Here is a 15976-nt window from a genome sequence, read left to right as displayed (position 1 = left end):
ATCATAGCCACTGATTTGTACTGTTATCTAGTACTTACTAAATTCTTCTGGTTAGTGTTTTCAGACAGAATATGTTTGATAGCTATTGGTTTAGAGGAGACATATGTAGTAGACAGACTTACACATAGATATTTTCCCTCAAGACCTTTTTATTTGTGGGTCTCCAGATATTGAAAATACTTACCAGTAGCAAACTGTTGGGATGAGAAGGTCCATTCTTATCCAGCAGTACAAGTGGAATGGAAGAAAGGAAAGGGAATAATGGAGAAGAGAGAGAGCTAAGGAGCAACTGAAGGTATAAAGCCAGAGGGAAGTCCCTCTTTACAAAGTATCACTTAGGCGCCCAAGTGAGGATCAGTCTAATTACTGGTCCTGTGTTAAAATAGCAGAGTCTATGCCATAAAAGCCCCTGGTTTATGTCTGATAATAACCAATTGCTTTGCAGAGAATGCCCACATTGGTCCCTTTATCCCCAGCCTATCCACATCACTGATGGTTAATGTTCTTGCAAAGAAGTACAAACATATCAAAAAGTTGTTGCTGAGTCTAGCAAATTAGCAATCATGCCTCTGTTTTCTCTTTTACTCCCAAAGTCATTCTGAGGCATTTAAAACAAATCAGAGGATGGTTTTGATGTACTATAGTGAAGGAGTCTCTCATACAGTTGGCAAAGAGTCACCTCCAAATTCCACCTGGGTGGAGCTTTATAGGAGTTTTTAATATTTTTGAAACTCAAAAGAGAATTTATAATTTGAATGTTACAAACACCTAAGAAACCACTTTCTTTACAGTTATTGCCATCACGTTTTTAGCTTGTGTGCAATTTCACACAACTGAAAAGTTTGCGTTTCTCAGAGATTTGTAATTTTTACTTTTAATTTTACTTGGGTAGAAAACTTTAGGTATTAGTAAATTATAATCCTAATGTTACTAGTATCTCTCTATTAATATAAATATAGCTTCTAAAAGCTACCTCTCTTTCACTTTATAGAGGAAGTATGACTGAGGAAAGAGCTTGAGTTCTGCAGCCAAATCTGAGGCTGAAGACGGGTGCTATCATTTCCAGCTTATTTAACTGACTGCAGTTTCTTAATCTCTTTGATCCCCAGTCTTTTCACCTTTAAATTGGGATATATAACACCCACAAGGTTGTTGTGAGGAATAAATAAGATAAAATATGTAAAGCATCTAGAAAAAAGTAGATACTCCTATTTTTTTTCTTTACTGCTTATTAATAACTCCCTTCCTTCAGGTGTCCTCCCAGGAACATAACAGGTGTACATCCCCAGTCCAACCCCTGTTGAACAACAACCCTAGAGACAAGTTTTCTTATCTATACCCTACAGGTGCATTGCCATCACAATTATCTCAGTTAAAGCTGTATTCATCTTATGTTTGACTTACCACTCTCTAAATGGTTTTCCTTGTCTTAGTTTGTCCACCATATAATTCATCTCTTTATCAATATTGAGCTTTCTCAAACACAATATTTATCATGTCACTCTCTTTCTCAAAGACATTCAATTATTCCTCATTTCATACAGTATCAAAATTAAATGTTGATTTCTTTTTTTTATTTATTTATTTTTGAGAGAAGGAGAGGGAGAGAGCACACAAGCAGGGAGGGGCAGAGAGAGAGAGAGAGACAGAAAGACAGAGAGACAGAATTCAAAGCAGACTCCAGGCTCTGAGGTATCAGCACAGAACCCAACACAGGACTTGAACCCATGCATTGTGAGATCATGACCTGAGCCGAGGTCAGACACTCAACCAACTGAACCACTCAGGCATCCCAGTGTTGATTTCTGATTCCAACACTGATGGAGTTGGAGTAACTGGTGCCAACTAACCCTCCTGCTTTCCATAGCTAGAAAACTGGACCAAATATGTGAAACAACAGTTTTAAGAGATAGAGAAGTCATCAGCATAAGCACGTATTGTCTAAGAGAAGTGAACAAAGAATATAAGCCTTTCTGTTATCCCAGAGTTTCTTTCCTGGAGACATTTACTAGGTCCTGGCATAAAAGGGGGAACCCAAATAGATCACTGTGAGCCTCCTGAGTTGAGAGGACAAAGATTAGTTCAGAGAAGCTGAAGCCACTGGAGTTTGTGGAGCAGAGTATCAGGAGTTAGCTAAGCAGAGATAGAACCCTTGAAATCCACAGAGGGGCCTTTCAATGTTTGAATACCAAGCTAGAATGTCATGCACAGAATGAGACTCCATGAGTCCTGGCAAACATCAACTACTAAAGAAAGAGAAGCTGTTGGGAAGCTGGGCAACATCTAAAAGGGGCATGGTGTTGGGAAATGATTATGTTCTAACAAACCACAGGAGAGGTATTTTGTCGGACACTGACAGCATTTGGTAGGAACTCCGGAAAGATCATGCCTCAGTGTAAGCCAAATTAGCTCTAGAGTAAATGCTCTACTGGACATACCCAAACAAAGCTTGAAAATATCCATTGAAAGCATAAACTGGCCTCCCCCAAGTGACTTAACTGCCTGCCAAAATAAAATTCAATACTCTTTAGAGGAAGAAAATGAAATCCAAACTCTCAACCACACAAAAAATCAGTATATCTAGCACCTAATCAAAGATTACTAGACATTTGAAGAAACAAGAAAATATGACCCATAAACAGGAGAAACATCACCCAATAGAAACAGAACAAGATAAGAGGGAGAAAATAAAAATAGCAAATAAAAGCTTTAAAGCCAGTATTATAAATATGTTCAAGGGTTAAAAGGAAAGCACAAATAAAGAGAAAATAGGAATAAAAAAAGAATCTCTAGCATCAAAATAAACACCATTTGAAATTAAAAAATTCATTGTGTAGGCCTAAGAATAGATTAGATGCTGAAGAAGAATGACCAGTGAATTTGTAGATATGGCAGAAGAAACCAACTGAACTGAAAAAAGAGAGAAAGAAGACTTAAAAGAAATGAATGGGGCATCAGTAACCCATGGAACAATGTCAAGCAGTCTATCATACAGTTTCAGAAACAGAGGACTGAAGGGAAAGATCTTTGAAAAAAAGAATGGCAAGAAATTTCCAAATTTGATGAAAGCAAGAAACCAGAGATGCAAGAATATCAATGTACCCAAAGCAGGATAAAAACCAGAGCAAACTATACCAAGGCATATCATAATCAAGTGACAAAAAACAAATATCAAGGAACAATTTATAAGATGGCTAGAGGAAAACGACATGTTACATTCCGGGTAACAAGGAGAAGAATAAACACATATTATTTGGACTAACTGAATCTGAGATCAATTGAGGTCAGTAGACACAGACTACAAGAAATGTTAAAGGATGGTTGCAGGCTGGAGGAAACAATTACAGATAGAACTCAGATTTCCACAAAGAAATGAAGAATGCTAGATAAGGCAAATGTAGATGAAATAGAATATTTCTTTTCTCATTTATTAGTTGCTAGAGATTTGACCATTATCATTGACCACAATGATAATGTGTTGTTGAGGATTGAGATGTAGGCAGAAGTAGAAGCTATAATAAAAACACAAAAGGTGTGGCTCATGGCTACTGCACTGGACAGCACAGTTTAGGAAAATCATGAAAACCAAAGACAAACATACAAAAATCTATTAGGTAATAAGCCAAAAGGAGATAAAAGGGAATACCAAAAGTAATTCAAGTAGTCCCACAGGAGAGCAAATACAGAATGGAAAAAGAACAACAAACAGGGCAACAGAAAACACATAAAGCCATCATGCTGACAATTATTTAAATATAAATGGATTAAACACTCCATTAAAAGGCAGAGATTGTTGGACTCTTTAAAAAGTGAAAAATCAAGACCTGACTGAATTGGCTATATTCTTTTGGAAAAAACTAGACATCAGAGAATGGAATATTGCCAGAGATAAGGAAGAACATTAAATAATAATAAAAGGGTCAATACGGAGGATGTGTAGAACACTGCACGCAAAACAGCAGAACATAACTTCTTATAGAAGCCCATGGAACATTCACCAAAATAGACCATATGGTGTGCCATAAAATATGTCTCAATAAATTTAAAAGGATTGAAACCAGAGTATGTTTTTTGACCACAGTGGTATTAAATTAGAAATCAAAACCAGAAAGATATCTGGAAAATCCCTAGATATTTGGACGTTAAACTGCATACTTCTAAATCAATGTAGGACAAAGAAGAAATCAGAAAACAAACTGAAAAATACGTTAAACTGAATGAAAATGAGAATTCAAATATATTAAAATATATGGGATGATATTAAAGTAGTGTTTAGAACAATGATTCTCAAACTTCTTCTCAAGATTCCTTTGCACTCTTAAAAAAGTACTGACAGTTATAGCAAGTTTTGTTTGTGTGCATTATATCTATCGATGCTTGCCCCATAAGAAATTAAAACTGAGAATTTTTTAAAGATATTTATTACTTGTAAAATAAAATAATAAATCTGTTGCCTACTAACATAACTGAAATGCTTTTATAAAAATAACCATATCTTCCAAAAATTAATGAGAATGGCATTATTTTCCTTCTTACAAATTTCCTTAATGTCTTGTTTATTCAAAGACATCGGTTCCCACATCTGCTTCTGCATTCAATCTGTTGCCATAGGCCACTTTAATTGAAGTATATAAAGAAAATCCAGCCTCACAAAGACTTGCAGTTAGGAAAGGAAGGGCTATTTTAATAGCTTTTACAGATAATTGTGGATATTTTTCTTTGACAGTATGCCAGAACTTGAAAAGTGACAGCTTGAACTTTTCTTACACTAACTGCATTAAAAGCCATTATGTGGATTTTAATCAAAGTGCCGCTTTGCACTTTGAATGGATATTTTACCCCTACATAATTTTCTTAAATTATACATTGGTCAGTTGGAAATTGTTGCTACACTGAATTAAGCAGCTATTCTGAATGTTGATGCGTCATATTATATGCTATCAAAGATTCCATTTGTCAATATCACTACCAATGTCATCACAAGAGAGAAGTTTGAAGCCCTGCATGACAGATAAAAGTGTCCAAAATTCTAAGTTTCAGTTGCAAATTCAAATGTTTTCACTGGCGGCAACAACAACAACAACAAAAATAGCAGTTGATTTTTTTTTTAATTTAAATTCAAATTAGTTAACATACAGTGTAGTCTTGACTTCAGGAGTAGAACCCAGGGATTCATCTCTTACATATAACACCCAGTGCTCCTCCCAAAAAGTGCCCTCCTTAATGCTCATCACCCGTCCAGCCCACCCCCATCACCTCCCTCCATCAAAACTCAGTTTGTTCTCTGTATTGAAGAGTCTCTTATGGTTTGCCTCCCTCTCTGTTTTTATTTTATTTTTCCTTCCCTTCCCCTATGTTCACCTGTTGTGTTTCTCAAATTCCACATTTGAGTGAAATCATATGATAAATCTGTCTTTCTCTGACTGACTTATTTCATTTAGCATAATACCCTCTAGATCCATCCATATTGTTGCAAATGGCAAGATTTCATTCTTTATCATCCCTGAGTGGTATTCCATTGTATATATACGCCACATCTTCTTTATCCATTGATCAGTCAGTGGATGTTTGGACTCTTTCCATAATTTAGCTATTGTTCATAGCAGTTCTATGAACATTGGGGTACATGTGCTCCTTCAAATCAGCATCTTTGTATCCTTTGGATACATACGTACTAGGGCAATTGTTGAATAGCAGTTGATTTCTTGAAGTTACAGGTCCTCTCCATTAATTTTGAGATAATGACTGCCAATTATGCACATTTTTTCTCAGTCATTTTTCCCCAAGTGAAACTGGTGTTCTCTGAAAAAAAGCAGCTAGTTTAGCTCGCAACTAAAACAATTGCCCAAGTGCTTTGCCTTGAGATGGCCATCCTACTTCAATATGCAGCAACAGTGTTTTTATGCATGCGTTCTGTCGCACCTCAAAGAATATTAAAAAGATTTGAACCACACACTAAGAGAATAAGCAACCCAGTTTCGAAAGGACAAAAAAATTGAACTGACATCTCACTTAAGAAGATATACAGATGGCCAATAGAGCCTATTAAACATGTTCAGCATTGTATGTCATCAGAGAAATGCAAACCAAAACAACGTGAGATACCATTGCCCACTACTAGAATGGCTAATTGTTCAAAGTTGGCAAAAATATGGAGCAACAGAAACTGATGTGTGGTTTATTGTTGATGGGGATGAAATTGTTACAGCCACTTCACAGACAGTTTGACAAGTGTCTTACAAAGCTGAACAATTTTATCATATGATCCAGCAATCACATTTCTAGCTATTTACCCAACTGATTTAAAAACTTATGTCTAACATCCCCAAAGGCAAGAGAATTAAAAGCAAAAGTGAATTACTGGGACCTTATGAAGATAAAAAGCTTCTGCACAGCAAAGGAAACAACCAACAAAACTAAAAGGCAACCAACGGAATGGGAAAAGATATTTGCAAATGACATATCAGACAAAGGGCTAGTATCCAAAATCTATAAAGAGCTCACCAAACTCCACACCCGAAAAACAAATAACCCAGTGAAGAAATGGGCAGAAAACATGAATAGACACTCTTCTAAAGAAGACATCCGGATGGCCAACAGGCACATGAAAAGATGCTCAGCGTCGCTCCCTATCAGGGAAATACAAATCAAAACCACACTCAGATATCACCTCACGCCAGTCAGAGTGGCCAAAATGAACAAATCAGGAGACTATAGATGCTGGAGAGGATGCGGAGAAACGGGAACCCTCTTGCACTGTTGGTGGGAATGCAAATTGGTGCAGCCGCTCTGGAAAGCAGTGTGGAGGTTCCTCAGAAAATTAAAAATAGACCTACCCTATGACCCAGCAATAGCACTGCTAGGAATTTACCCAAGGGATACAGGAGTACTGATGCATAGGGGCACTTGTACCCCAATGTTTATAGCAGCACTCTCAACAATAGACAAGTTATGGAAAGAGCCTAAATGTCCATCAACTGATGAATGGATAAAGAAATTGTGGTTTATATACACAATGGAATACTACGTGGCAATGAGAAAAAATGAAATATGGCCTTTTGTAGCAACGTGGATGGAACTAGAGAGTGTGATGCTAAGTGAAATAAGCCATACAGAGAAAGACAGATACCATATGGTTTCACTCTTATGTGGATCCTGAGAAACTTAACAGAAACCCATGGGGGAGGGGAAGGAAAAAAAAAAAAAAGAGGTTAGAGTGGAAGAGAGCCAAAGCATAAGAGACTCTTAAAAACTGAAAACAAACTGAGGGTTGATGGGGGGTGGGAGGTAGGGGAGGGTGGATGATGGGTATTGAGGAGGGCACCTTTTGGGATGAGCACTGGGTGTTGTATGGAAACCAATTTGACAATAAATTTCATATATTAAAAAAATAAAAAAATAAAAAAAAAACTTATGTCTACACAAAAACCTGACTGTCAGTGTTTATTATAGCCTTATTCGTAATCACCCAAACCTGGAAGGAACCAAAATATGCTTCGATGGGTGAATGAATAAACAAACCTTGGGACATTATATGATCATCTCAGTAGATACAGAAAAAGATGTATGACAAAATACAAAACAATATCATGTTAAAAATCCCTTGCAGCAAATTAGAATAGAGGTAAAACCCACATCTAACATTTACTAGTGAACGATTGAATGTTTCAATCTAAGATCAAGAGCAAGTCAAGGATGTCTGCCGTCACTGACTTCACCTCAACATTGTCCTTGACAATGTAATGGTGCAAGTAAAAAGGAGTATCAAGTATCCATATTGAAAAAGAATAAGTAAAACTGTCTTCATTTTAAGAAGGCATGGATGTACACATAGAAAATCTGCAGGTAGTCACAAAAAAACTACTGAAATGTATACTGTCACAGAATACAAGGTGCACATGCAAAAATCCCGAGTATTCCTGTTTTCGTTCTTTTCCTCAGTAACTGAATTTCTACAAAACTTCGAGTACACATGAGCCACAGCCAAAACCACTTCTGTGTACCATGCTGGTTGCCATTATTCTCTGCGTGTGATTTGTACTCATGCATGTCCCGCCTCCCTCCTCCAGGATCTGAGCCCTCATTCGCCCAGCCAGTGGGTCTCTCTCTCTCTCTCTCTCTCTCTCTCTCTCTCTCTCTCTCTTATTTATTTATTCATTTATTTACTTTTCTGGTGGGTCTCTTAACTCTCAGCCAGTTTCCCTCTGGGACTTCTTTTGGCTGAAGAAGCTTGCCTTGCCCAAGGTCAGGCCCCTTTCTGGAGACAACCTGGCCCAGAGAGTGGGTTGATTTGCAAGCATAACGCTCTGGTACTGTCTCTCATCCCCAGTATGAGACAACCTTGCATGGCCATCCCAGCTCCAGAGCTCCCCACGCTACTACTAATTGGCTGAAACCTGTATTGCAACTCATGTCAATTCATCCTCTCCCTCTGTCCCGTTCAGATCCTGCTTTCTACTCTTCTACAAAGGTGGTGTTCTCCAGGGCTCTCTCTGGTAAACTTCCTGCCCACATCTCAGATTCTGTCTTCCAGGTAATCCAATCTAGACTGCAAGCCAGTTGAAGGCAAAGAATACTAATTATTTCGCTTCCAGACCCCTTAAAATTCACAATAAGCCCCCCAACGGACACTTAGTATCGCTGAGAGTCCTGAGCAGAGTGTGTGTCCACTGGGTGTGCCCTGGGTCAGGAGTTACGCCAAAGGCAGTGCTTGAGGAGATACCATAAAGCTGGTTCCCCATGATCCCTGCCCCTGCCCACAGGATGTAATGCCCTAGACAAACGCATGTGCTGAACTTTTGGTGAAGTTGTTCGTGACCTGAGTTTATTTTTATGGGTCTTCCCATACCTTTACAGCCAGTGCAAACCAAGGGAGAGTGGAGAGGATGGGAATCTTCAGCAGAATTTTAAGACAGTTCACTCTTGCCAGTTCATTTTTTTCTCTCCCACTACACTATTAAACTAGTTTGCTTTCTTCATGTTTTCGTTGTACTGACACTTATATGTCTTTCACTTTTATGGAGACTTTGTGGCATCAAATAGACTGTAAGAGTTTTGTGGGATTTTTAGCATTCTTTCATATACACGCGTGCTCATGTTTGGTTTCACACACAGGGGGCACTTCCCGAGTGCTGTATTTCAATATGTATTTTCCAAGTTGGCGCGTGAATCATGAATGTCACAGGAGTTTGGGGATTCCACAGGGCCTCTTTAGGAGGGAACCTCACTCTGTCCAACCAGAAAGATGTGCTTGTTTCTTCACTGGGTATAGCATGCTCTTTCTCTCCTACTGAAAATTGGGACTATGGCCTCCCAAAGCAAACAGTAGCAACCTGCTTAATGTCCCAAAGAAAAGCATATTCCTACAGATGAGAAAGGCTTGCCCTGGATGTGAAGAGACCAGAAAGTGCAACTTTAATCCATATATTTGATCACTTATGATAGTTTTTGATTTTTAAAATGGTCTCCTACTAATTCCACCTGTATATGTGGACAGAGAGAATGAAATAATCCACTAGAAGGGGTAAAATGCATACCATTAAAGCCTGACGGTGAAATAACAGCTATTGTATTAACATCCTCAGTTGCTCAAGAGAACAGCAGAGAACACAATCATCAGCAACCAGATCCTTCACGTCCTGTGAGATGTTGACAGTCATCCGGTTGACCTTACTTCAGCTGTACCGAGAGGGACCACGAGTGACCTTACTTCAGCTATACCAAGAAGGACCACACTGGATCTTCTCAGTAGGTCAAAATGAGGACTTTATTGATCAAGGCCATTTATCGGTGGCACTAAACTAAACTAGGAAACAAGGCTAAAGTTCAGGCAACATTAATTCCATATAAATCAGCAAATAAGGGATTTTCCAACTAGAGAAATCTTACATCACACTTAAGTAAGGAAGAAAAAAAAAAAAAAGCAAACTCCTGGCAAGTAAACTCACTTTTAATGTAATAAAGAGATTTGCTGGCTACCATTTACATTTGTGACTAATTAGTAATCACGCCATGGTGTCACAAGATCATCGTGCTTACCTCAGCAGTGTGGCAATACCTCTGAGCATCACCATGGTCTTAACCTCTTAAAGGATATACAAAGTAAACTGTGTTTTCTTACATTGGGATTTATCCCCTTTTAACTATCCCCAGAGTTACATCAGCCTCATTATTTGGAGGATTGGGCTCTTGCAGAGCATAAAACAACCATTGCTTTGGAGATTCGACAAGCAGTATTATCCTTGTGAACAATGGAAAGAGCAGCAGCAGATACCCAGTGTGAGCCTTCACAAAGCTTTCCTTTCTTCTTGAAAATAACACCCCTCACCTCATTTTATGCTTGAAGGTCATTTGCTAAATCATGGGATGTGGATTTAATGATCCGGTTTCTTAAAATAAACATGGAGTGCATAACAAATAACATCCCGTGTACTTATGGAGTGGGGGGGGAAAACCGACAAACAGACACATAAAAGTAATGAAAATGTCACCGTAGGGATATAAACGGATTGTAAAGAAAAAATGCGAGTCCAAATGTTCTATTACCTGACTCACCTGGAATCAAAACCATCGTTTCTGTAGCGTGGTGGTCAAAGACGGCTTTATTTCAAACTTCACACATAACACATGAAAGGGCTGGTTATGAAACGGCCACAAGCCTGGAGCTGGCATGCTATCCGGTTGTGTAATGCAAGGAAAGGTAAGTGTGTGGGCACCTCCCCAGAGCGACTGCATAAAGAGTTCCTCCCCTGAGACTAGACATCCCCATTGGCCCAGGGCCTTGCAAGACTCAATCAGAACTTTCATGGCATCCCGAACAACACAAGACAATCTCTTTGGAAAAGCCAGTCGGGGTTGTCAACCTGTCTCTCCACACATAAGAAATTCCAAGAGGGCATTGTTGATAATGGGCTGTTGCCAGCAAGAGCTTTGCATAGCGACAGGGAAACCGCAAACCATACCAGCTTCAAGTTCAGAATCTCGAAAGCTTATCTAAAGCCCTTCCCCACTTAGTGAACTTTCAGAATCGAGCTGGAAAACCTGCATGACGAGACTTTCTTGGTGATAAATTTTAGTACTCCCTGCTTCTTCTTCTTGCTAAATGTCTTCATTAGACCATCTCTCCTTAGAGCTTCTCATTTTTCTCTTTAGATTCATGGCACCGTGAGGCTCGCCTTCAAAACAGTTATTGCATTTTGTATGGATGGACAGTGGTGTAGTCCTCTGACAAACCCTGCCTGCATGTAAAAACATAAGCTCCACGAGAGACAAGATCATAATTATCCCGTAGTCCAGCTCCCAGAAAAGTCCCAGGCAGAGAATGAACTCTCTAGGATGTTTGTGAAATAAATGGAAGTGTTAAGAAAAGGATCTGCGTATGCACATTCATACATGCGTATATGCTCACGCAACATATATTTCAGAATCGGGAAGGGAAACCCAAGAAGACATTTTCCTCACAGATTCATATCACATCTAATAGAACAAGATCCACAGACTCCTTATTTCCACATAAGGGCACGATAAACCTGTTTTCAAGAGCAGGCTCCATGGGAGCCAGAGGAGAGGGCTTTCGTAGAAAAAGAACTCACCATCGCCGTGTCTGGGCAAACCTCTCCACTGGGGATCAGCCACTGTTACCTTGTTCTTTCTGCCCTGTGAGTGGAAAAGAAGCAAAAGGTGATGAAATTAGAAAATGTGAAGTTTTGATAAAAGAAAATGTTCTAATAACTCCTGAAGACTCCTGAGAAACTAAAATCCCAATTTCTTCCCTTTCTGCCTAGTCAGCAGAGTCCTCAAACAAGAACATGTCTCTCATAACAGCTGAACTTGGGCAAATTCAAAGTGTGCAAAGTGTGTGTGCCTGTGTGCATGTGCACAAGGGTCATAGCAATCCTCATTCCCTGATACGGATGTCAGCCAGCAGAAGGTCCACTTTGCACTGGTTTACAGCCATCAGCCCTCCAGTCTCTAAGTTGGAGAACCAGCTGTTAGGCTGCCGATGCCCTCTCCTTTCACACGAGGACTGAGGAGGTTTGAGCCACGTGGGAGAATGGACTGCCTGAACTTCACCTCGTCCAGGTCTCTAGGAGTATGACTTATTTCTTCTTTCACTGCAAGAGCCTAACTGGGAAGAAATGTTAAAACTGACTTTTTTTTTTTTCAAACCACCTCACCAAATGGCTTTATTTGTTAGGGAGTATGTGCATCTTCGTGTTTCCAGTTGCTATACATCTCAAGCCCTTTCTCGGTGTTGAGAGCTCAGAGAAGGCAGGAATGTGCTTTACCACGCACTTCTCTTCAACTCTTAAATCCAGGCGTGGGTGTCCTTCACACTCAACTTAGCAGCAAACTTGTAAAATACATGCGCAAAAAGGGTTGGTTTGACATCTCAGAAGTCCAAGGAGCTTTCTCAGTAAAGCCTCATTTCTTAGAAATAGGAAAAGTTGCTCTTCCAATAGTAACATGCAATGGCTCCAGAAAGAAAAAGGTGTTATTACAAGAAAATTGTTATTCACATTATTTACGACAACGGTGAGGGGAAACAAGAAACTCGAATCTTAGAGGGATTGAGCTTGGCGAGAATCTTCGATTTTAAAAACATTCTGTTTTGGCAAATGTGATCTTTCCGTGTCCATTTTTATATTTCTGAGAAGTAAATCATATCTTCCTAAAACAGTTAATCTCTCCTTCATTTAGAGAGATGAGCATTCAGGCTTTGTCCCCCCATTTTGGCCAGTTTTTTCAAACCAGTAACATACTGAAGGATACGAAAATGGAATGTTAATCCCTTTGAAACCTCTCCACTTCTCAGTTTTGATAGACAAATAGAATCGTATGGTGAGAGGAGGACTTTGATCTGTTACTTCAGTCTCCTCATTCTGATACCCAGAGATGTGAAGTGATTTGTCCAAGATCACACAGCAAGGAAACAGTGTGTATATTTCTAATCCAAGTCCCTTGCTCCTTCTGTTAAGTCACTCTCCCCACCCCACATGCACTTAATAGCCAATTGTTACATGATAAATCAAACTAGACACGCAGACAGCCAAAAATAGGTACAACTGTTAAAGTATTTGGTGATCCAAAGGGAAAGTTCCAGTGGCTGAAAGATGAACATGTATAGAGAATTGATTTCCCAACAGTGCAGAATACATCTTATTTAAATGTTTTTAATGCTTATGCATTTAATACTTATGCATTTTAATACTTATGCATTTAATACTTATTCATTTAATACTTGTGTTAGATATGTGTATTTTGTTAGCCTATGTAGCCTTTAACTTTTGAGAACAGTGAAGAACTTGGTGTTATATAAACAGGTTGGAATTCTACAAAGAAGTTTGGACAAAGGAATGAAACACAACATAGCATAAAATGTTTATCTGCCATACTTTTTGCATTCAGCTCTCCACCCCATTCTGGTAGTGGCTCAGGCCTGGACAATCACAGCAGCATCTTGGTTAGTTCTTCCGTGTCTGCTGTTTCCTTTCTGGAACATCTCCTGGCCACAACTGAACTTGATGATGTTATTAAAATGCCATTTTGATGTCACTCCGCTGATTGAATCAGAACAAAGCTCACTACTGGTAAACTAAAATTTAACTTCTTGCCTGAGATTCCAAATATTCTATACCATATCACACTCCAACCATATCTTCCACTGTCCCCTTTGTACCCAACCTTCATTCGGTCCAAATCTTACTACCTGCCATTTCCTACGTGTACCTTGAGATTTGCTACTTCCGTACCTCCTTCTAGGGCACCTACTTCTATGACGTCTGCCTGGCTCAAGTCTACTTATTCCTCATGGATCTGTTTAAAAGTGACTTTCTTTGTTCTGGATTCATAAATACATACTGGTGGTTGCCAAGATGCCGGGGGGGGGGGGGGGCGGCGGGGGGGCGTGGGCAAAATAGGCGAAGTGGCTCAAAAGGTATAAACTAAATTTTTAAAAAGTGAATGTTGAGAAGGAAAATGGAGAAAAAAGATGACTTTCATATACTAAAAGAAAAGTGACTTTCACTGGTTACTACCTTCAGAAATACTCTCTGCCTCCTCTGAGGTCTTACAGTTCTTCATTTACACCACTTGTGTGTCTTAAGGAGCTGACTCTGTTCCAGGAACTGTGATAAGAGCTTTCCATGGATTATGTCATCCCATTCCCTCAACTGTAGGGGAAGGGTACTATATTATTCTTACTTGACAAAAGAGCAAACTGGTGTTCGAGGGGTTATTTGTCTAAGATTGCACAGCTAGGAAATGGCAGAAATCGGAGCAAGCCTAATTGTCTTTGTATCCAAATGTATATACATCAAAGTCATAGACTCCGTATTCATCGGTGCTGTCACAGTCCAAGACTCCACTGTCTCTGCCTGGGAATATTGCCAGGATTATCTCCTCCCTGCTTCCTCTCTTGCCTCTTCATATTTCATTGTCTACACCTGTGCCTTCCAATACAGTAGCCACTAGTCACATGTAGCTATTAAGCATTTGAAATGTAGCCAGTGCGCACTACATTTTGAAGACTTAACACCAAAAAAAGTCTGTGAAATATTTAATTGATAATTTTTTTCTGCATCGTTTAGTCTTTTAGTTTTATTGAATTCTAATTAACAAATATAATTATAAGATATTTAAAGGGTACCTTGTGGTGATTTGATACGTGAATAACATATCTATCACCTCACAGCTTTGTTTGTTTATTATTATTTCTTGGTGATAACATTTAAGCTCTGCTCTCTTAGCAAGTTGCAATGATAAAATACAGTGTACCAGCCATGGTCACCATTACATCCTGGGACCTTACTCATCTTATAACTGAAGTTTATACTCTTTTTTGGTTTTTTGTTTTTTTGTTGTGTTTTTTTTTTTTTTTTTTTTTTTTTTTTTTTGAGAGAGAGAGAAAGCACGAGCAGGGGAGGGACAAAGGGAGAGGGAGAGACAAAATCTTAAGCAAGCTCCACACCCAATGCAGAGCCCAACTTGGGACTCAATCTTATGACTAGGAGATCATGACTTGAGCTGAAATCAAGAAAGAGTTGGGAGCTCAACTGACTGAGCCATCCAGCAGCCCCAGAATGGTTATACTCTTTCCCAATCTCATCTAATTTTCTTCATCCCCAAGTCCCTGGGAACCACTTTTCTACTCTTTGTTTCTAAGAGTTTGACTTTTTATATTTTATTTTTTAGATTCCACATTTAAGTGATAGCTATGAATTATTTGTCTTTATCCTGCAAGCTTATTTCACTTAGCCCACAAAGGGGCCTTGCTGAAGAACACAGATGGCAGACTGACCGAGGTTCTTGATCGTGTCATTGAACAACTGAATAACTCAACTTTAATTCTATCTTCTCCAGGGTGATAATAAATACTCCTTAGGGTTTGAACTGAGTGTTATTACTTGCAGCCAAAACACCTCAGCTCCCATAATAACGCCTACTCTCTATTCCATAATACATTCTCATTCCCACTTTTTGATCTTTGCACCCTAGCCTCTGGTCTTGGCTTTCTGTAGCTAACTCCTTTGTATCATTCTAGGATCAACTATGCCTTCCCTGATCAGTCTCTCTAAAGTAGCCACAGTTTCCCAGGCTGTCTTTACCTCCTCTTGCTCTTTGCATTGTTTTCAGAGATATTAGTAGCATCTGATCTTGATTTTGTGATTACTTTTTAGTTTGTTTTCCCTCAATAAAATGTAAGCCCAATAACTTGCCAGGCACAGAGAAGAGATTCATTAATATTTGCTTAACAAACAAACAAACTGAAATTTAAACATAAGAAAGCACTTTTGCAGAAGAATCATTCTTACCTTTCATGAGCGAACATAATCAAATAGTCTCTATTTGGATTTATTCATATACAAATTTGTACTGGAACCACATAGAATATGTTGAGTTTTTAAATTTAGGTTTCTGGGCTAATTGGGATATCATTTTTGCAAATTCCACCAAGAGTCAAGTTGCCTATTTAAGC

The 15976-nt window shown here is 38.9% G+C and overlaps 1 long non-coding RNA gene across 1 annotated transcript in view; it reads right to left on the bottom strand.

Moving 5' to 3' along the window:
* The window catches only part of LOC113603936 (uncharacterized), a 55125-nt gene extending 43897 nt beyond the window's left edge, over positions 1 to 11228 (bottom strand). The window contains exon 1 of the long non-coding RNA XR_003425735.2: positions 10555 to 11228. This is a non-coding gene — a long non-coding RNA (uncharacterized LOC113603936). The remainder of the gene's footprint in view (positions 1 to 10554) is intronic.
* Positions 11229 to 15976: the final 4748 nt, after the last annotated feature.

The sequence above is a fragment of the Acinonyx jubatus genome, chromosome E4 (assembly GCF_027475565.1).
Source record: "Acinonyx jubatus isolate Ajub_Pintada_27869175 chromosome E4, VMU_Ajub_asm_v1.0, whole genome shotgun sequence".
NCBI classification, from domain to species: Eukaryota; Metazoa; Chordata; class Mammalia; order Carnivora; family Felidae; genus Acinonyx; species Acinonyx jubatus.
The sequence above is the reverse complement of the archived record's forward strand: the minus strand, read 5'-3'. Positions and strand labels throughout refer to the sequence as shown.